The sequence below is a fragment of the Bos mutus genome, chromosome 14, assembly GCF_027580195.1.
Source record: "Bos mutus isolate GX-2022 chromosome 14, NWIPB_WYAK_1.1, whole genome shotgun sequence".
Taxonomy (NCBI): domain Eukaryota; kingdom Metazoa; phylum Chordata; class Mammalia; order Artiodactyla; family Bovidae; genus Bos; species Bos mutus.
In genome coordinates, this window is record NC_091630.1 from 78,701,072 (window position 1) to 78,722,687 (window position 21,616).

The following is a 21,616-nucleotide window of genomic DNA, read 5'->3' on the forward strand; positions in this document are numbered from 1 at the left end:
AGTGTCCTTGTCACAAAGGTGTTTCCATTTTACAGAGAGGAAACAAGTTCAGAGAGATTAAGTGGCTTGCCACAGTTGCACACCTAGGAGCGGAGCAAGGTGTTTTGAGGCTGTGGATCCCGTATTTCTTCCTCTCCCTATTGTGATAGTCATGGAGAAAATAGATCACTAACAGAGACCCTTCAAAGTTTTGCCTAATGACTCCTCCACAATAAGGGCCTTGGGAGTAGTTACTGCTTTTCATTTCAGGCTTTTGTTAGAGGATCATGCCTCCTGTTTTTTTTCTTTAACTCTAGATGGGAGGAAAATGCCTCTCCCTGGTCCAGGTAAGTAAGAGATAATTGAATGAGCTTCTGAAAAAAGCAGAACCATTGACAGCTCAGAATACATCAGGAGAGATGATTGCCTTCAGATACTTTTACAAAAATGATTTCTCTCTTTTTTTGACTTTGCTGCCTGAGGCTTCCATTTGGTTTTAAAATAGTAGAGTAACTATTATGGAATCATACACAGTGCTTCCTCCCCCTGGGCCCCAAGTTAACTCATGTGTTCACAACACAGGATACATTTTTGGGTAAAGGGTTTATGGAAAGCCCAGTGTGATTCCTAAATTAAGCTGCCCAAACTAGGGCAAACAAGCTGGATTTTCTGGTTTTCTCCAGATTCTGTCGAGACTTAGCATTCAACAGAGCAAGAGATGGTCTGCTGAAAATCACTTGTGTGCTGGTGGTAAGATGTCTGTATTCATACTGTTGTCTGCACCCAACCTACAGGGGCTTTGCTGCCAGGTGAAAGGCCCCCCCTTTTTTTATATACATTCTTTTAAATTAATTGATTATGGATTTGGCCACGTCAGAGTATTGATTGTGGCATGCAGGATCTTTGTTGCGTCATGCAGGATCTTTTCCATGGTTCACATGGATTCTCTAATTACGATGTGTGGGCTCAGTAGTTGAGGATCTTAGTAGTTGGGATCTTAGTTCCCTGACCAGGGATCATACCCGAGTCCCCTGCATTGCAAGGTAGATTCTTTACTACTCAAGGTCCTTGTTTTTGTTCATAGATCTCCTGATCTCATTTATTTCCATCTCTGTGGATGTAATTTCAACCTGAGAGAAATGAGCGAAAAGAGAGAAATCAACATGATAGTTGGTGATAAGCTGACCCATAAGGTTTTCAACTTAGATGCTGTATTTTTGAGATCCTGTGTCTGCTTTTCACTTCTTTTTCAGGTTATTAGTGATGATAATTCATTTATTAATACCTATTCACATTTCTATTAATTTAGGCTATTGCGTTTTGGATCTTGGGGATGGAGAGCTGAACAAAGAAATAGTTACTAGTAGCCTTGGGGTTACTAGTAGTACAGTGGCTCTCCTCTGACCAAATCTCCTCCCAATCTGTTCACACCAGTATCGTATTTTTGGTTTTGATTTACTGTGGGCCTGGCAAACTTATGAAAGAGGAAGTGAGATCTGAAGGTAAAATGCATAGCCTTTAGCATGGGGTAAAGACCAGAAAAACCAGATTGCTGGGCTCATCTATTTGACCCTGGAGGGGGCCCACTGTGGTTGTTATTAGGACTGATATTTAGGGGTTGTTTGTTGCCTTATATAACCTCGCTCACCCGAATGATATGAACACCACTGTCATAAAGGTGGCAGGATCATGGAACCTGGGAGCAGACCAGCTTGTATGTGTGTGGGTGAGTGTGTGTACACCTGGACATATGTGTCTGTATAGATGTACATCTTGCTGCCTCTGGGACAGTGGTTCTCAAACTTGTCTGTACGTTAGAATCATCTGGGGATCTTTTAAAATTTCAAAGCCAGGGCTACACACAAGATGAGTTAATTCACTGATTCTGGGCTGAGACACAAGTACTGGGAGTTAGAGAGATCTCCAGGTGATTCCAATTTGCAGACAAGTTTAGGAACCCTTGGCGTATAAGAATTATAATAACAATATCATTATTATCATTTGAAGATGAGTAGGGGTAATGGTGGGCTTCCCTGGTGGCTCAGTGGGAAAGAGTCCGCCTGATCAATGTAGGAGACACAGGTTTGATCCCTGGATCAGGAAGATCCCCTGAAGAAGGAAATGGCAACTCATCCAGTATTCTTGCCTGGAAAATCCCAGGGACAGAGAGGCAAGGAGTCTGGCGGGCTACAGTTCATGGGGTCACAAAAGAATTGGATCAGACTTAGCGACTGAACAACAAGAACAAGAGATAATGGTAATGACAGTGTTACTAGCCACCATTTATCATTTACCAACTGCTGCTTATAAGGCAGGCAGTGACCTGAGTATCTCAACAGCAGGATCACATCTAACCTGCACAGCAACCCTGCAAGATAGCTTTATAGGTGGTTGAATAAGGAAAGGAGGAAGTCATGTGTTTGTAACTGATGTCAGCTACAGAGTTGCTTAATCCAAAGTGTCAGGTGAAGTCTAGAAAGATGGAGTTGTTGGGCTCCTTTTGTTGATCCCAGAGTGACCACTGTGGTCATTGTTGGGGCTGAGATTTAGGGCTTGTTTGTTACCGCAGCATAACATGGCCCATCCTGACGGATGCAATCATCCTTTTTAATAACCACAGTTTGATTTAGAAGTCGATATGCAAAAGAACATGTTGCAAGGTTATAAATTGAGGGTGAGTTTATTTTGGCTTGTGGCTTGGAAAGAGAAATGAGTGTAGTAAACCAGGCTATTAATCTTGGGCTGGTTGATTCATCCATCAAAATCCAAGGAATCAGGTGTAATAAATTAATAAAACATAACCTTGTGTTTGCACAGCACTTTTCTCAATGGAATACATGGTGCTAATGCAAACCTCATGCTGCAGCTGGTCTTTTTGACACATCCTAGGAGGACTGTCAGGTTAGGTAGGGCTATGTGTTACTGTGAGGTAAAAACAGAATCTAATTCACGTGGGAATCTGTATGCAACATCTGTAGAGATGCCTGACCGGAGTCTTGGTGAGTAGTTTGGACAGGAAGCATGAGAGGGGTGGGAAGGATGTTTGTAGCAGAGGGAACAGCATGGGCAAAAGCACAAGGAATAGTACTTACAGGAACTCTGTAAGGAAGTAGTTCAGTATTACTACCAGGATACCACTCCCTTACTCAAGGGAAACTGGGAAGTCCCATGAAATCTTCATTTCCACTTCTTCATCCTTCAGTACACATCTCTTAACATTTTTTTCCCCATACCTTGGAACAGATTTACGAGTAATGAAGGGTTAAATAAGGATAATGTGTGTGTGTGTGTGTGTGTGTTTTAATTTTTATCCATTGATTTTTGGTTGTGCTAGGTCTTCATCGCTACACATGGGCTCTCTGTAGTTGTGTCGAGTGGGGGCTACTCTTCGTTGTGGAGTGTGGGCTTCTCATTGCTATGGCTTCTCTTGTGGAACTTGGGCTCCAGGCTCATGGGCTTCAGTAGTTGTGGCACATGGGCTGCGTTGCCCCACGGCATGTGGCATCTTCCCGGACCAGGGATTCAAAACCCATGTCCCCTGCATTGGCAGGTGGATTCTTAACCACTGGACCACCAGGAAAGTCAAAGGATAATGTTTCAGTTGATCTCATGTATCCTGGAAGATCACACCAGACAACACATCAAATGTTGCACACTGCTTCTTAGTAGAGATTTTTTGCAGGACTGTGTTGACACCTCAGTGATCCAGTCCAACCTTTGTAAATCAACTCAGCAGTTCTCTATTGTAGATGGGAACCTGTGTGATCCTCACTCTGGACCCAGAATCCAGGCCTAGAGGATTGTGTTCTATGAGCCCCCCTGGACCTGTCTTGGACTCCATCATTTAGCTAAGAGTACGATGTTGGATTAAAAATGAATTCCAAGGTTCTGTCCTTGTCTAAAATTAGGTGATTCATTCAGAAACTCTGATGCAGGCCCTCATGAATAACAAGTGGCCTATTAATTAACAATGTTAAATAAATGCTGAAATGAGAACCACATATATTTCTCTGAGTCTGTGGGTTCAAACAAGACCAGAGTTCAGGCAAAGTGGCATTCCCCTCTTCTTCTCTGCATTAAAACTAAGGATGGATGCTTTCTCATTAAACCTGTGTTCTTCTTCTTTTTTTTTTTTTTTGCCCAGTGAATACTAAATTTGGTTTTCTAATTTATTTTTAATTGGAGAATAATTGCTTTACCATGTCGTGTTGGTTTCTGCTGTACAACAACCCTGAATCAGCTATAAGTATACATATAGCCTCTCCCTCTTGAGCCTCCCTCCCACTCCTCAACCTGTGTTCTCATGTGAAATCAGCCCCAGGATTTTAGAGAGGAAGCTAGCTAAACCAGTTAAGCTTCTTTTTAACTTGGACTTTATTGGTTCTCTCCTGGAAAGATTTCTTTTTTTTTTCCTTTTTTAACCTTATACAGTATCTCTTCTTCTGTGGCCTTGAAACTGTGAGAATCTAAACTCTTGTCTTGCTCTTAGCTCCTGTTTGGCATATTCACATCATACTGTCTAAAGCTCTAAATTTCAACTGTTGTGTCACATAGCTGGTGACCTCATCATTTTGGCTAATTTGGGAAGAGGGGGGCAGTTTACATCTCACCTCCTTGTGCTGCTGATCCATTCCCTGGTTTCAAGGCTGTGGCCGTGCTGGGGTTCAGAGTAGGGTAAAGGCCCTAGGACTGGGTTAACTCAGCTGTTTGACCAGCTGCCATGGTTTGAGTGCATGCCTTGTGCCAGGCATGGTGCCCGGCTCTGTGCTAGCACTGTGGATGCAGGGTTGACATGACAGGCATGGCTCCTGCCCTGGTGAACCTCACAATGTTCAAGGATGTACACAAATCACCATGCAATTTACAATTATGATATGTCCTTGAAATACGTAACACCGGTCCTGAGAACTCTCACAGCAGGGGCTCTGACCTGCTTTGCTCAAAGTTCAGATGCCTGGCGGTGATGAAGAGCTCAGGTGAGCAGGTGGAGGCTGGAGGCTTTCAGAGTAGCATGTAATCCCAAAAGCAAGGTAGGACCAGGTGAGAGGTTCAGGATGAAGCCCACAAACAGCACTAGGGTCCTGGTGATTTGATCAAGTTCAGCATAAGGGCTGGACGTCTCCTCCCTATCTCTCCCCACGCCCCCAGCGCTGACTCCCCCACACCAAGAGGAATGGTCCTTTCCCTTTACTTTCCAGGCTGCTTGTCTGTATCAGTTTCTTTGGCAGTTGTGTGTTGCTTTGTATCATAATAAGGTCGTGTGTCTTCATCCCCTGGAAGGGAAGGCTGTTTTCTGTACTCTTTGTGTGTTCCCCAGTGTGTGACCCTAGTTGATCAGTTGGGTCATGAAAAGACCTACATTTTACCAGTTAACTTCGGTTTGTAGGCCTCTTATATTCTTCTTGCATCCACAGCAGCAGATCAAGAAGAGTAACAGGTAGCCCCTCCAAAGGCCTCCGAATATCAGACTCACCAAAGCCTCTGTTGATTAGACAGTGAATGGGGAAATACTATCAACTTGGGTATAGTTTAATAGAAATTAGCTTGTAATTAAAAGTTCAAAGTAAGTTGGCATTTCTTTTCTGAATCATATTACCTAGTTTTATTTCTACCCCTGTGATTCTTTCCATTCACAGAATAACTAACCTCCAAGAGCCGCCTCCTATTTGCTTAAGCCCTTTTGGCCCCTTCCTTCGGGTCTGCTGCCGTCTTCCTTGGACATGTCTTCCATTGCGCCTTCATTTTTCTCTCTTTACATGCTTCTCTGTTCTAATGCTGTCTTTTTGAACAGATACATTTATTCAGAACATTGAAGGAAAATAAAAGTCTTTCATCCCTACTCTCATGTTGTCATTGAGATTTAATTTCTCTGATCCCATCTGCCGTTTCCCCTTGAGGGTAGATATTTTATATGAGTGGCATTCTATTTTATGTATATACTTCTGTGCTTTGCTCTTTTTTTTTTCTTTTAATTTTTTTGGTGACTCTACACAGCTTGCCGGATCTCAGTTTCTCTATCAGGGATGGAACCTGCTCCCCCTGCGTTGGAAACACAGGGTCTTAACCACTGGACCATCAGGGAAGTCTCTGTACTTTGCTCTTTAATATTCACAGTTTTTCAGTCAACAGATGTTAATTGAGCTCCTGTGTGCCAGGCGTTGCTCTAGTGGCTGGGGATAAACAGATCAGTGAACAGACCAGATCTGCATCCCTGTTGTCCTGGTGCTTCTGCCTTATTCAGAGAGATTCACGATAAACACAGTACAAATTCTATTAGGAGGTAATTAACATCATAGAACAAAAGTAGGGTTAAAGAAGGTTGGGATTGTTAATTTATAAAATATTGTCTCATGTTGCTACCATCTTTGCATGTACATACGTGCTGTGTACTAAGTTGCTTCGGTCATGTCCGATTCTTTGAGACCCCATGGACTAAAGCCCGCGAGGCTCCTCTGTCCATGGGATTTTCCAGTCAATAATACTAGAGTGGGTTGCCATGCCCTTTTCCAGGAGATCTTCCTGACCCAGGGATTGAACCCGATCTCATGTTTCCTGCGTTGGCAGGCGTGTTCTTTACCACTATCACTCTATGTACCTGCTGCTGCTGCTGCTGCCAAGTCACTTGTCGTGTCCGACTTTGTGCGACCCCATAGACGGCAGCCCACCAGGCTCTGCCGTCCCCGGGATTCTCAGGCAAGAACACTGGAGTGGGTTGCGTTTCCTAGGGGTTGCTTATTATCCTTGATATCGATGGATTATAATTTATTGAAAACCTTAGAAATATAAACTTCAAATCTGGAGAGGACTTAAAAGTCCTTGAGAGTAGAACCTTCATTTTCAAAGTGAGGAAACAAATCCAGAGAAATGAAATGACTTGTTCAAAATTATCCAGCCCCTAAGTGGCAATGCAGAAGCTTTTAAATTGTTATTAAATTAGTTTTCATTAATTCTAAAGACAATTCTTTCAAATTCAACTATGCTGTTTCCCTGTTGCAGGAAACTTATTTCTGGTTTTTATTATACATAATGCTAGTACAGGCAGCTTTATGCAAATACTACCTTAAGGTAGGAGGTTAATTAATAATTAGAAATAATAACAAACAAGGACTTCTTTGGTGGCTCAATCAGTAAAGAATCTGCCTGCAATGCAGGAGACATGGGTTCGATCCCTGGGTGGGAAAGATCCCCTGGAGAAGGAAATGGCAACCTGCTCCAGTATTCTTGCTGGGAAATCCCATGGACAGAGGAGCCTGGTGGGCTACAGTCATGGGGCCGCAAAGCCAGACATGACTTAACAACTAAACCATCACCACCTTTGCCAGGCACCGCCCTAACTGCTTTACTTGCGATAACATCATTTAGACAGTGGATAGATACCCTTACTTTCCTAGTTTTTACAGATGAGAGAATGGAGGGAGGAATTCAGACTCTGAGTACAGGGTCTGAGCTCTCAGCCACTGTGACATACAGCCTTCTGAGTCTGAATACTAAAACCGCAAATTTCAAAACTCAGAATAAATAATCTGTAACATATAATTGTTTTAACCACTTGAGAGTTTACTAAGACCAGGGATGTCTTAGATTTAGTTGTATGTCACTGCTGTTTTTAGAGTAAAAAGTGGTTGGCTATGGAAGATTTCCTGTTCCATCTGTTATTTTAGTTAACCCTGACAATAGTAGTGAATTAGGTGGTTATTGTGCCTATTAAAGATGAGTAGTATAGGCACTTCCTTGGCTGTCCAGTGATTAAGCCTTTACCTTCCAATGCAAGGGGTACAGGCTTGATCTCTGGTCAAGCAGCTAAGATCTCATGTGCCGCGTGGCCAAAAAATAAAAACATAGAACAGAAGCAATGTTGTGACAAATTCCGTAAAGACTTTAAAGAAAAAATGGTCCACATAAAAAAAGAAATCTTAAAAAAAAAGTTGAGTCATCTAGTATTTTAGATGAAGCTTGGACATTGAGAGATTAAGTTAATATTTGTAGAAAGAAAGGGGCAAGTAGGAAGCAAGGAAGCTTGAGTGACTCATGCATGTCAAAAGCTTTAGAGCCTGGGGTCTAATCTTGGCTTCATCTCTTAGTAACTTTGTGACCTCCAGCAAAATACCTAACGTTTTTTTTTTTGTACCTCACTGGAATTTTGTTATCCAGAAACTGCTGCTGCTGCTGCTGCTGCTAAGTCACTTCAGTCGTGTCCGACTCTGTGCGACCCTATAGATGGCAGCCCACCAGGCTCCCCTGTCCCTGGGATTCTCCAGGCAAGAACACTGGAGTGGGTTGCCATTTCCTTCTCCAATGCATGAAAGTGAAAAGTGAAAGTGAAGTCACTCAGTCGTGTCCAACTCCTAGTGACCCCACGGACTGCAGCCCACCAGGCTCCTCCGTCCATGGGATTTTCCAGGCAAGAGTACTGGAGTGGGGTGCCATTGCCTTCTCTGGAACTGGAAGCAAAAAAATCTTTCTCTTGATGTTGTTATAAGGGTTGGATTAGAACATGAGTGGAAATCAGCCAAAATGAAACCATTGATCAGAGGTATTGGTGGTAATAGTTGCTTCTGTCATTACCAGATTTCAACCCAAACTCGTTTCTCTTTCCTCTAACTATGATATTTCTGGAAAACACATACAAAAATCTCTTTTTTTTCAAACTGAGGTATTCTTGCCTGGAAAATTCCATGGACAGAGGAGCCTGGCGGGTTAGTCTGTGGGGCTGCAAAGAGTCGGACACGACTGAGCAGGCACACGTACAGTAGTCGCTTTACAATGCTGTGTTACTTTCAGGTGTATAGTGCAGTGATTCATGTGTGTGTATTATTTTTTAGACTGTTTTCCATTATAGGTTATTACAAGGTAGTGAATATAGTTCCTTGTGAAAGTTGCTCAGTCATGTCTGACTCTTTGTGACCCCATGGACTATATACAATTAATGGAATTCTCCAGGCCAAAATACTGGAGTGGGTAACCTTTCCCTTCTCCAGGGGATCTTCCCAACCCAGGGATCAAATGCAGGTCTCCTGCACTGCAGGCAGATTCTTTACCAGCTGAGCCACCAGGGAAGCCCAAGAATACTGGAGTGGGTAGCCTATCCCTTCTCCGGCAGATCTTCCCGACCCAGAGGTCGAACCAGGGTCTCCTGCTTTGCAGGTGGATTCTTTACCAACTGAGCTATCAGGGAATCCCATAGTTCTTATAGTTCCTACTTACAGGTAGGTCTTTGTTGTTTATATATTGTATGTGTAGTAGTGCACATCTGTTAATCCCAAACTCCTAATTTATCCCACCCGCCTTCTCTTTTGGTAACTGTAAGTTCACACAAAGTCTTATTTAAATGGCATCGATAAATTAGTGACCCTTGACACAATTAGGGATTCTCTTTTTTTAATTTTTAAAAAACTTTTTATTTTATATTGGAATATAGCGGATTAACGGTGTCATGATAGTTGTAACCAACAAGGGATTCTCTTCCTTCATAGTTTCCTCTGCCTCTGTGGGGGTGCCATAAAAGGTGAGGGGACAGCAGATCAACCTCTCTTTGGGTTTCTGGGTCACAGCGGGGTGAGGCCTGGGAATGGATGGCTCACCCAGCCCTTCCTCTCCCTTACATCCCTCTGGATCTGACTTTCAGACATCTCAGCCCCACCTTCCGTGACCCCTTCCTATGCCTGTGCATCTTCACAAGGCGACCTGGCCGCCGTGGGGGTGGACAGGTGGGTCAGGCTGTGGGCGCACTGGAACACTGAGGGGTCCTTTTGGAGCGGGTCTGCTTCTCCAGGTGGGCAGGGGAAGATCTTTTCTTGTGGAGGGTGTGACTTTTGAGCTGAAAATGCCAAGAGGTTCTTGAACCACACAAGGGGACTGAGAGAACTGTTTGTAGGAAAGGCCAGCATCCGCTTCCGTGTCCTCGTAGACTTTCCTGTAGCCAGCTCTTCTCTAAGTGGGGCACAGGCTTTGGCCCACAGACTGCTTACAACATCAGTCAACTCCATGGACCAGCCCATCCCTCTTGGGAAAAACCTAGCCATAGAACAGGGTCTGGGAAGGAGACGTGAAGATGTATGAAGTCTCTGCTTTCTTCTTTTTATGTTCAAATCTTGATAAGAAGACACGTTCTTTGCTTCTGTCGCCTGTATCAGCAGCTTATTCCTGAAATGAACTCCTCGATGTCGTCCTGGCTTCGTCATACTCGAGCTTTTCCGGCTGCAAACAATTTTGCTTCTAGTTGGTGGGGACTCTAATGACTCCAGGTGGTGAATGGACGGTGGGGAGTAGACTTCTGTAGAAATACAGCTCGAAAGCAATACAAACACAGAACGGAAAAGGGGAGGCTGGTGAAGAGGGGAGGGCTGTATTACAGCGTGTTACCTTTGTTGACATTGAAGAAACCAACCCTTTACCTTAACACTGGGGAACTTGTTAAATGCTTTGTGGAGTGGCACAGGGTCCCGCATGTATGTATTATAGAGCCTTTAACAACAAGTTGCTCAAGTACCTTTGTTAAGGAAAGATGACCAAGACAGATCATGAGATGAAACACAGCAGATGACAATTCAAAATATGAACCATTTTTATATAAGTCAATGCATTATCTTTACATAGATATAGACATAGTAAAAACATTTGGAAGCGTGTCCACATGGTTTGGGAGGTTAGCTCATGGGGTGTTTATATTTTCTTCCTTTTGCTCCTCTGAATTTTCAGATTTTTTCTGCAATCAACATGTAAATATTTTTCATATAGTCAGAGTGAAAGAAAGGTAGAGGAAGCCAGAAACCTCTTTTTTTTTTTTTAACTCAAATTTTAACACCTTAAATCCTTCCACGTATTTATTGAGGTCTTCTAGGAGCTGGGTGGGCACACCCAGGTGTAGGGACAGGAATGGGCAGGGTAGCCTTGGCCTCTGCCTTCACTGAGCTGACCTTGTGTTGAAAGTCTTTTTTTTTAATTTAAAATATTTTTTTAAGCTCAAAAATAAAAAAATTACAGGTTGTGGTAAGTGCTAGAAGGGGGAAAAAAAAGCCAGTGACATATGAGGGAATATGGAAGGGAAGGTCAACTTTAGGAGGGAATGGAGGGACCACTTTGAGGAGTGACCCTAGAGAAGGCTGAGATGCAGCTGCATGGCAAGTGTATTCAGGGCGTAGGGAGGGGCCAGCAGATGCTGCCTTCCTGCAGGTCACTCAGAGGGATGGTGAAACTTGAACTGCAGCTGCCCAGTATGAGCACTGTGTTGCACTTGGAAATGTGAGGAGACTTAGGGATACACCTTGTAACTCTGGGGGCATATGGCCATACGGATAACTTTATGGCCTCTGAGAGATTGGTTAATGTTTTGCTAAATCACAGGAATGTATTGGGTTTGAACTGTTGAGTCTGTTCTTTGGTTCTTTTTGAGGAGCAGCTCTGATGTCATCCTTGACGCTAGATAGGCTTTGAGCCCTGCTCAGGGATTCCCCGGAGAAGGCAATGGCACCCCACTCCAGTACTCTTGCCTGGAAAACCCCATGGATGGAGGAGCCTGGTTGGAGAAGGAAATGGCAGCCCACTCCAGTGTTCTTGCCTGGAGAATCCCAGGGACGAGGGAACCTGGTGGGCTGCCGTCTCTGGGGTCCCACAGAGTCGGACACGACTGAAGTGACTTAGCAGCAGCAGCAGCAGCAGCAGGGATTCCCAGGCCTCCTTCCCCATCCTCTTTTGCATTCATTAAACTCACACATTGGGTGGGTGCTCGTCTCTGTAAGGCATGACCCATGACTCTTCATCCTCAGCCTGGGCTGTGGTGGAAATATCTGGGAAGGTGCCTCTTTGTTCAGGGATTCAGTATCCACTGATTCCTCAAAGAGGAGGAGGAGAGCAGTTGAGAGAAGTCCCTGAAAGTTAGATTAAGGACAAAGACTCGATACAGAGTCAACAAAAGCTATAATCTTGGTGCTTAAACATACTGGGTAGTGTATTTGAGTTAACAGTGGCAGCAGCTATTCACGGAATCCTCCTAAGTACCACTGGACCGTAAAAATCAAGAACCATAGCAATGTTCAGATCCTTTGACCCATCGATTAAAATCCATGGAACTTATGCTAAGGTTACCATTTTTTTTAGTGGGGAGAAACCAAGAAAACAGTGATGTCTATTCTGTAATAGCAGTAATAGTAACGACAGAGTACTTTGGGGTTTTGAACTCATTTTCCTGTTGTTGATCAGTCCCTCAGTCGTGCCCTACTCTTTGTGGCTTCCCTGTCCTTCACCATCTCCTGGAGCGTGCTCAAATTCATGTCCATTGAGTCAATGATGCCATCCAACCATCTCGTTCTCTGTCATCCACTTCTCCTCTTGCCTTCAATCTTTCCCAGCATCAGGGTCTTTTCCAGTGAGTCAGCTCTTGGCATCAGGTGGCCAAAGTATTGGAACTTCAGCTTCAGCATCAGTCCTTCCAGTGAATATTCAGGGTTGGTTTCCTTTAGGATGGACTGGTTTGGTCTTTCAGTCCAAGGAGATTTTCCTATACAGCATTTATAAGAGCACTGAAACATTCCTGTGAGTATGTTTTTATGTCCATTTCACAGAAGGGGAATAGAAGGTTAGAGAGAGGAAGTGAGTGCCCTGCTTCACTCTGGCAGATTCAGGCTCTGAGCACATGCACTGTCACCTGTAGGAAGCTCAGAAACTGAGGAAATTGCTGGGAGGCCAGGAGGCAGAGGGAAGGACCCAAGACTGAAAATAATTAGTGAAGGTGAAGTCGCTCAGTCGTGTCCGACTCTTTGCGACCCCGTGGACTGTAGCCTACCAGGCTTCTCCGTCCATGGGATTCTCCAGGCAAGAATACTGGAGTATAGGCTTAATTCTGTCCCAAGTACTGAGCAAACTTTATCTAAACTAATTTTTAGAACAAACTGTGGGGAAACTGAAGTTCTGAGATTAACCTGTGAAGGTTGTAGGACAGGCGTCAAACCCTGGCGGGGCTAAATCCACAGCTCCCTGGTGCTTTTAGCTCTGCATTATTGCCTAGTGGTTCACAAGAATGCATTGCTCCAAGAGGGAATAATGAATGAAGGAGTGAATGGATGAGATGGATTAGGCCATAGAGAACTGTTGCTGTTGTTCAGTTACCAAGTCATGTCCAACTCTTTGCAACTCCATGAAACTGCAGCACGCCAGGCTTCCCTGTCCTTCACTGTCTGCTGGAATTTGCTCAGACTTAGGTCCGTTGAGTCCGTGATACCATCCAACCATCTCATCCCCTGTCACCCCTTCTCCTCCTGTCCTCAATCTTTCCCAGCATCAGGGTCTTTTCCATTGAGTCGGCTCTTCACATCAGGTGGCCAAAGTATTGGAGCTTCAGCTTCAGCATCAGTCTTTCCAATGAATATTCAGGGTTGATTTCCTTTAGGATTGACTGGTTTCATTTCCTTGTTGTCCAAGGGACTCTCAAGCGTCTTCTCCATACCACAGTTCGAAAACATCAATTCTTTGATGCCCAGCCTTCCTTATGGTCCAACTCTCACATCCATATGTGACTACTGGAAAAATCATAGCTTTGACTATACAGACCTTGTCAACAAAGTAATGTCTCTGCTTTTTAATACACTGTTTAGCTTTGCCATAGAGAGTGGACATTAGGATTCCCATGGTCGATACATTCTTTTCGACAGCTTTGTAATTTCCACATGCAATAGGGTTGCTCAAGTGTCTCCCATGAGAGTTGCAGCTTTCCTTGCCCTTGAGGCTACACTTTTCCAATACCCTTCACCTAAAGCCTCCCTTTCTTCGCTCAACTCATCCCTTGCAAAATGCCCAGAGTCAAATGAGTCCAGGGTGAACCAGGCGTGCAGGGTGTGGACCTTTAGCAACTGAAAGGAAACAGAGCTATTTCAACATGATGAAATATTCTGCAGCCTTAAAGTGATAAATGTGCCTGGAAAAATAGGAAAAGATACTAGGAGGTAGTTGCACATATCTGAAGATACCAACTGAAGCAGTGTTCATTTACATGGATAAAGGTTGGAAGAGAATAGGAATGAAAACTGGAAAGGTTTGGGATTGGATGGTATCACTGTCAGATTAATCTGTGAAGCTAGGAACCGCAGGGTCATGACCCACAGTTTCTGCTTTTTCTTCCCCTAAATTCCACTAGTCACAAACATGTGTAGATTCTATAATACATCAGTAAATACCTCAATTCTGTTGTCCATTCTTTCTCTCCACTGCCAGTTTCCTAGAACAGGCTCTTACTATGTCTCGCCTGGACCTCACAACAGCTTCTCTGGTCTGCTGGTCTCCACTGTCTCTCCCACTGTAGTCCACATTGGACACTGTGGTCAGAGTGATCTTGGTATAAAACACATCTGATTATGTCTCTCCCTTGCTTAGAAGCTTTTATTTACTGGTGGTTGCCTTCAGGAGGCAAGTTCAGACTCCTTAGGATGGTGTTTGAGGAGGTCCTTTCCAACCACCCAGTCTTCCCCCAAGCATGTCATGACCTCCCCTTCCTCTGCCCATGTAACTTTTCTTCTTGGCCCTCCCGCATCTCTTCAAGACCAAGCTTATCCTCTGAAGCCTTCATAGCCATTCCAGGGAGAGTTAGTTGCTCCACCCTCTGAAATTAGAACGAATCATGCCGTGTTGTAATTGTGGGGTTACGGCCCTTCCCTTTACTGAATTTTGAGCCCTTCCAGGACAAGAGCCACATGACTTACTGACTTCACCCTGTGTCCCATGGTGCCTGGGACACAGTAGAGGGGCAAAACTGTGTTGATTGAATGACTCAGTGACTGAATTTGTAAAAAGCAAAAGAGGAAATGCAAGTCAAAGGCTTTTAGTACAGTGCCTGACACATAGACTAAGGATTAAAAAAAAAAAAAATGCTAACAAGCCACCATGGTTAAATCATCTTTAGAGCCTAGTACTTTTATGTAAACATCTTTTTTTGCATCCTTTGTTTTTTTTTCAACCTGAGACTTTGACCACAGCTGAAATGTGATTACATTTACGCAGAAGGATGAAGAAGGGATCGTGGAAGAGTAAATTCATCACTTCTCCTAGGTTTTTGTTTTCTGTCCCCTCTTTCAGGACCTCCCACATGGGATAGTGGCAGAGCTTACACAGGTCAGGAACATGTGTAGGCTGATAAGGAGAAAGGTGTCTCTGAAAAAAGCAGTCTATACTCCTCTTGGGACTCATCCTCTATTTTACAGTTATCACTCATCAAATGGATTGTTTTCTTTGCTGGTCTGTAAGCTCCTCCAGGCCAGCATCATGTCTCTGTCACTTTGCAGAAATAAAATTCGGACCAATGAATGACAGTTGATGGGCATCAGATTTCTGATCAGTGTAAAAGAAGAGGCTCCTAGGACTTCCCTCGTGGTCCAGTGGTCCCTGCTTCCACTGCAGGGGTGAGGGTTCAGTCCCCATTTGAGAAAATTCCACATGCTGTGGAGTGAGGCCAAAATAATTAATTAAAAAAAGAGGCTCCTCACAATTAGAGGATAATGAGCTCCACATAATTGGAGATACTTGAGCTAAACTGGATGTTCACGTGTTGAGGATATTACAGACAAGATTACTCCTCCTCTCCATGGGAGACTCGGTTCCAGGTGTGTGGTTGCTGGCAGCTCGTATCTAAGGGACTGAGCAGGTATAAGAACCCTTTCTCTGGCTCAAAGAGAGGATGTTGGGTCGATATGGACCAGAGTTACTTAAGAGTAGGTATCCGTGTATCAGACAAATGGATCAGAGTTCTTGGATTGTGGAGACTGTTCTGTTAGCATCAGTGTTTGCAAAACATCAGCGCCCTGTGTTCCATTGAAATTGATGAAGATTATAGTGGATACAGTGTAAGACCCCCAAATCATCCTTAAGTAAGATAATTAAGGTAAAAGTTTGAGGCCTAGGACTCTTGCCCTTAGTGTGTGCCTTGATAAAGCCACCTGCTCTCTCCATGACGCTCTTAACCACATTTCTTTGTAATATGGCCAATATCACTTGGTCTTCATGTAACTCAAGAGCAAGACAGAAAGCTACATATGGTTAAGTGCTGCCTTCTATATCTGGGGCAAGGAGTGTTTGCTTGGCTACCTATGGTAAGGCCCAGATCACTACTGGGATCTTACCTATTTGACTAGAACAAGGGTTCATAATCAGGGTTTCATAGATAGGCTTCCTGGATCCAAAAATTTCCTGAAATTGTGTGCAGTTCGTTTGCCTGTATACATTAACCTGGAGAGAAAAGTGCATACTTTTATGGGATTTTCAGTAGAGATCTTGACCTCAAAATGTTTAGGACCATTTACCTTCATAGTTACTATCTGCTTAGCAGTCAAATTGAAAATATCCCTGGGAGATGTGATCGTTATTTACACTTTGGCATTAATGAAAAAAATCTGAGAGTTTCATAACGGTATTAGGATGAGCTAGCTAGATGGGATGTTCTTGTTTTCTAAGTAAAGCGGGAACCTTTATGTTCAGAGTGAAAGGGGAATTTGGGGAAAATGAAGCTGCGCCCTCTACCACATCCAACTTCTCTGTCCATCAGATAGCATTACCCAGACCAGACCCTAGAACAGAGTCTCATTTATCTGAAAGTGCTCTGTGTAGCACCATGCAAGTCTCAAGTGGCAACTGATCTCTGTTCTCAGACTGATTATTTAACACCTCCCAAGGGCGTCTCCATGATACCATCGCAGGCGATAACGGTGTACCTCTCGGCTCTGGGGAGCCTGCCAAGCGCATCTGCAGTGTCTGGGAGTTTAAGACTCAATCAGCACCTGGCGGAGAGGGAAAGGCGTGCCCGACTTTGATGGGTTAAGCAGAGTCCAGATCTGCGAGTCTCGAGTTCCACTTTCTACCATTTCTGAGCTTACTGGCCTGAGGCAGGTCATTGTCACCTCTGAGCCTCAGTTTTTCCATCTGTAAAATGAGAAGGATGCAAGACGCGGGTACACCCAGAAGCCATCTCGGCCTTTAAGGTTCTGCCCCTTTAAGGAGGGCGGGGTCGCGGAGAAGGTAGCCGCGCCCCCTTCCTCTCCTCGCGGAGTCCTCCCGACCACCTGTCTCCGGCCTTGCCCCGCCCCCTAGGGGAGGGGCTGGAGCAAAGGGGGCGGGGAAGGAAGACTGGGTTTACCTTGCGGGGCGGGCGCGCGGCGCATGCGCACGGCCGGACAGGTCCGCGGCGCCCTCACTTCCTGGCATTCCCCCTTCCCCCTCCTCGCCGTTACCCTGTACATCCGGGTCATTTGCCCTCCCCGCTCGGAGGAGCCGCCGCCGCCGCTGCCGCCGCCGCCTGGCTCGTCGCGGCTCCGCCACAGGGGCAGGTGCGGAGGGGCTCCCGGTCCGGCCGCCGCCGCCGCTGCCCCGCTCCGGGCCCGGGGCTCCCCCTAGCGCCGCTGAGGAGCCGCCGCCGCGGCTCGAGGAGGGCGGAGGAACGGGGCTGAGAGAGAGCGCCTGGAGGCTCGCGCGGAGGGTGAGTGGTTTATTTTTTTCCCCTTTTCTCCACTTCCCTCACACCCCTGGGTCGCCTGCTCCGCGACCCCATTTTGGCGGGAGGCGGGCGCGGTGGAGCCGACGCGGGGCTTCTTCGTCCCCCGCACCCGCCCCCACCGCCGTCGCCGGGGGCCCGCCCCGGCGCCCACCCCCGGCGCTGCGGCGGCATCTCCGCGGGCGCCCCGGGCCCTTCCTCCGCGCCCGGGCCGCCCCGGCGCTCATTCATTCGGTTCTGCCTTTCTCCGCCCCTGCCTCCTTCCACTCGCGTCTCCGCGCGTGTGCTCGCCGTCCCCTCCCGTGCTCAGTCCTGCCTCCGCCCGTGACCTTTGGCTCCTGGGCGCTTCCCCCTCCCACGTCGATGGTCGTCCCCCGGCTCGGAGCTCCCACCTCCCTTTCCTCCCAGCGGCCGCCTTCCCTCCCTCCCTCTCTCCCGGTGCTGGTCCCCGGATCCACACCCCCTTCTCTCTCGGACTCCGCCACGCCTCGCCCGGACACGCGGCCCTCCTGGTCACCTGCCTTGAAGTTGGTGCCCCGACCCCTTCCACCTGTGCCACAAGACCGTCCGACTCAGGTGCTGCGTGGACCTCTGATCCGTAGCATTTAAAGTCCCGGTTCTCAGTCCTAGGGTGTGGTCTTAGCTGTGTTTCCAAAACATACGTTTCTACTATAATTATCCAAATGCATGACTGTCAAACTGTAGTGGAAGTGGCACTTGCTGTGTGTGTGTGTGTGTTCTTCTTGGTTATTCTGGGTCACACCAAATACTTGCCCCCACGCCGCCCCGCCGGAGGAGTGTGTGAGTGATTTGCTCTGAATGTAAAATTTGGCCGAAGATTGTTACTCTTTCAACTCCTCCACATTCCTTCTCCCGCTGTTCCATGACTGATTTGCAACATTACCTGTTAATACTGTTTGTTGGTGAGGCTTCTTCTCGGCTCATCTGTCACCAGCAGTTACTGAATGTCCCCCAGTGTGCGGAATACTGATGAAATAAATGCCTGAATTCTTGCTCTGCTACAAAATGCCATTCTGGAGAAGACAAAGATTTGGGACATTTGTTTCCACTTTCTCTCCCCCCCCCCGTAAATTTATTGAGTTTGAAATCTTTTTACTCCTTCATGTGTAATGTGGAGAATGTGTATCAGTTGTGTGTTCTTATAGTCTTGCCATTTGGAAGACTGGCATTCCAGAGGAGTGTTTTGTATAGCTCAAGGAATTTCAGTCACTTGGGTGTCCAGAGACTTATTGCAAATCGTTTTAGACTAATGTATCAAGAAAAATAAACTGATCCTTTCAATTCTTTAATTATACTTAGTAATAGAAACAGAACCTCTGTGTCTGGAACAACTTGGTAATTGGGGCTTATTTGATAGCCTGCTTGTAAAGTGTTGCAGTTAACTAAAACTGCCTGATTCAGCATTCATAAAATGAAATGACAGCAGTTTTTCTAATGTGACATTCATAGTTCATAATAATGAACTCCAAGGAAGGTCCTTAGTCCTGAAGTGCACCTTCCTTCCTGTCAGTTTGATACAGTTGCTGTCAATATTAATAGGATTTGTCTAACAGCCCTGTCTTCTGGCGAGGTAGGTACTAAAAATGTGGTTGGCTCTTTGTCCCCTGTCAGGTTTTGGATGACCACTTTAAGCACTAAGATTACTTTACTTGGAGTCAAGTAAAGTAATTTTTTTTTTTTTTGCAGAGCAATTTTCCTGGGTAATATATACAGTTATGTAGCTACTTGAGAAAAATCTCATTTTGTAAAATGGAGGATAAAAAGTATGAATTCTGGATTATTTGACAATTGCATCAAGGCTAGATTTTTCTCACCTAAGAAAAAATGGTTGATCAAAGGAAGGCATGATTAGTAAATTGACCCTAGTTGCCCCAGCAAAAAATACAGTTTCAGGTGCTGAGTAAAACTGAGTGAATGTAGTTTATTTCTGATAGATTCCAAGTGACATTTAACAGCAAACTTAAGATTTATTTCTCTAAACTTTCCCCTTCAAATGGGTGAAAAATAGTGTCATTCTTGAGGTTATTTGATTCATTTAAAGTGGTCATTTACCTTAGTAAGTAATTGAGCAGTAGAGACAGATGCTTATTTCATTTAATCCTGGTCTCCTTGGGGAAAATATTGTACTGTCACTTTTATGAGGTTACTTAACTCATTAGTTATTGATGCACTCAACTGTTAGAACATATAATTTGTTCTTTTCACTGTTTAAGGAAAACAAAATTTCAAAATACTTAATTATATTGTTAGTGGCATGCCCACTGTTACTTTTGGTCTTTCCTTTTCTGTTGCTATAACAGGGTTTAGCACAGTGCCTGCCTGGTGCACAGTGGATATGCAATAAATGTTCTGACTAATTGAATGAATGGCAGGTTTGGAACAGTTAGACTGTAACATCAGTTTGTAATTAGCAAAAGTTTTCGAGAAAGATGTTGATTGCTCTCAGATGCAGTTTTCTCAGGTAACTTGTACATTTTGAGGATTGCTATATATAATTATTTTTAAATGCTTTGAAATCTTTGGGGAGAAACTACAATAGACATCAGTTTGTGATATGCTTTAGTTCAGTGAAGGGATATGTTCACTGAAAATGGATATTTGATGTATGTAGCTTGTCAACGTTCATGACTAATGGTAATTCAGATAATTTCTTGTATATTTAAAGTTTCTAAAAATCAGCATAAAAATTCTTGAGTGTGTGAGCTCATCCTATATTATAGTCAGTTCATTAAACAAGGTTAATTTTTCAAGGAGCATTTTTTCATATAGTAGAAAAGTGACGAATCTGATAATGTGGCAGTGTTGACTTAACGTTTCAGTGGTGGTGATGATAATGATGTTAATGGTAACTAACACGTACCTAGTGTGTGCTACTTGCCAGGCAGTGTTGTAAGATATTTAATCTTTACAACACCCTAATTCTAATAGGTGGTAGGATTGCAGACTAGGAAACTAAGGTTAGGTAAGGGACACAGAGATAGAGGACTGGGTGTGTGCCCTTCATTATTACTCTGTAATAGTGAACCCCTCTGTGCCACATTCTCCACACAACCCTGCAATGTGTAGGTTAATTCCTAGTTAATTCTTAAATAGCATTAGGAAAGTAAGGCTCAAACTGCTTAGGTAACTTGTCCAAGTACTTGCCCAAGTAGGATCAAGAAGGCTGGCATTTCAGCCCAGGCCTCTGCGACTTGTAGTCTTCACTAAAATTATTTCAAAGTACTAATTTGAGGTCCTGTATTTTATGTTGTATATTTAGAAGGCATACTTACTTAAAACAGTGAGTCTCCAAACGTTTTCACCTGCCACACAGGATGGATAATGTTCACTCTTCTCTGCTGCCTGTGAGCATATGTGTTAACATGTCAGTTGCTCAGTCGTGTCTGACTCTTTTCAACTCCATGGACTATAGCCCACCAGGCTCCTCTGTCCATGGGAATCTCCAGCCCACCAGGCTCCTCTGTCCATGGGATTCTCCAGGCAAGAACACTGGAGTGGGTTGCCATTCCTTTCTCCAGGGGATCTTCCTGACTCAGGGATCCAACCCAGGTCTCCTGCACTGCAGGCAGATTCTTTATGGTCTGAGCTACTGTGAGCTTATACAGGATTATAATTTCCTGTCCACTGGCTATAACTTCACCCCTTTCCCACTCACACAAGTATACTGGAATGCAAATGAGTGACATTTGTAGAATTTTTTAAACAAGGAAATCATTCTTAGAATTTTGATCATTTAACTATACGCCATTTCTTGTGACACGCCCCACATCCTGATTGTGGTACGTACCATGGGTGAGAATGGCTATTTTCAAAGACACTGGGTGATTTTATTTCAGTAGAAGACCTAATGCAGAGATATTTCTGTAGCTATTTTAGTTTATTTTGAAAAGATGATGTCTGGTACTGTTGTATACAGCATTCTGAAGCTTTCAGTCCTGTACAGTCATTTTCTGCCTTGTGAGTAATCTCTACTTGATGTGTTCTAGTCGGCGCATTATGTCAGCTCTGTGCTAAATCTAAACTGATAGACACCTATCACTGTGTCTGTCTACATTGTGCCCCAGAATCTTTCTCTCAGTCGTAAATTAGCATGTTCTCAGATAATCCAAATTACACTGAATACTGAGGTCAGTTTCAGAAAACACCAGA

The 21,616-nt window shown here is 44.6% G+C and overlaps 1 protein-coding gene across 8 annotated transcripts in view; it reads left to right on the forward strand.

The window, feature by feature from the left end:
* Positions 1 to 21,616, forward strand: part of CYRIB (CYFIP related Rac1 interactor B) — a 148,330-nt gene that overhangs the window by 46,376 nt on the left and 80,338 nt on the right. The window contains exon 1 of one of the 8 annotated variants that reach the window (XM_070382779.1): positions 17,333 to 17,431. The exons of 6 other annotated variants lie outside the window; for them this stretch is intronic. The gene's annotated coding sequence lies outside the window, so the exon portion shown is untranslated. Of the gene's footprint in view, positions 1 to 17,332; positions 17,432 to 21,616 lie in introns of those variants that run through there. One more of the 8 variants, XM_070382785.1, reaches the window with a different exon arrangement.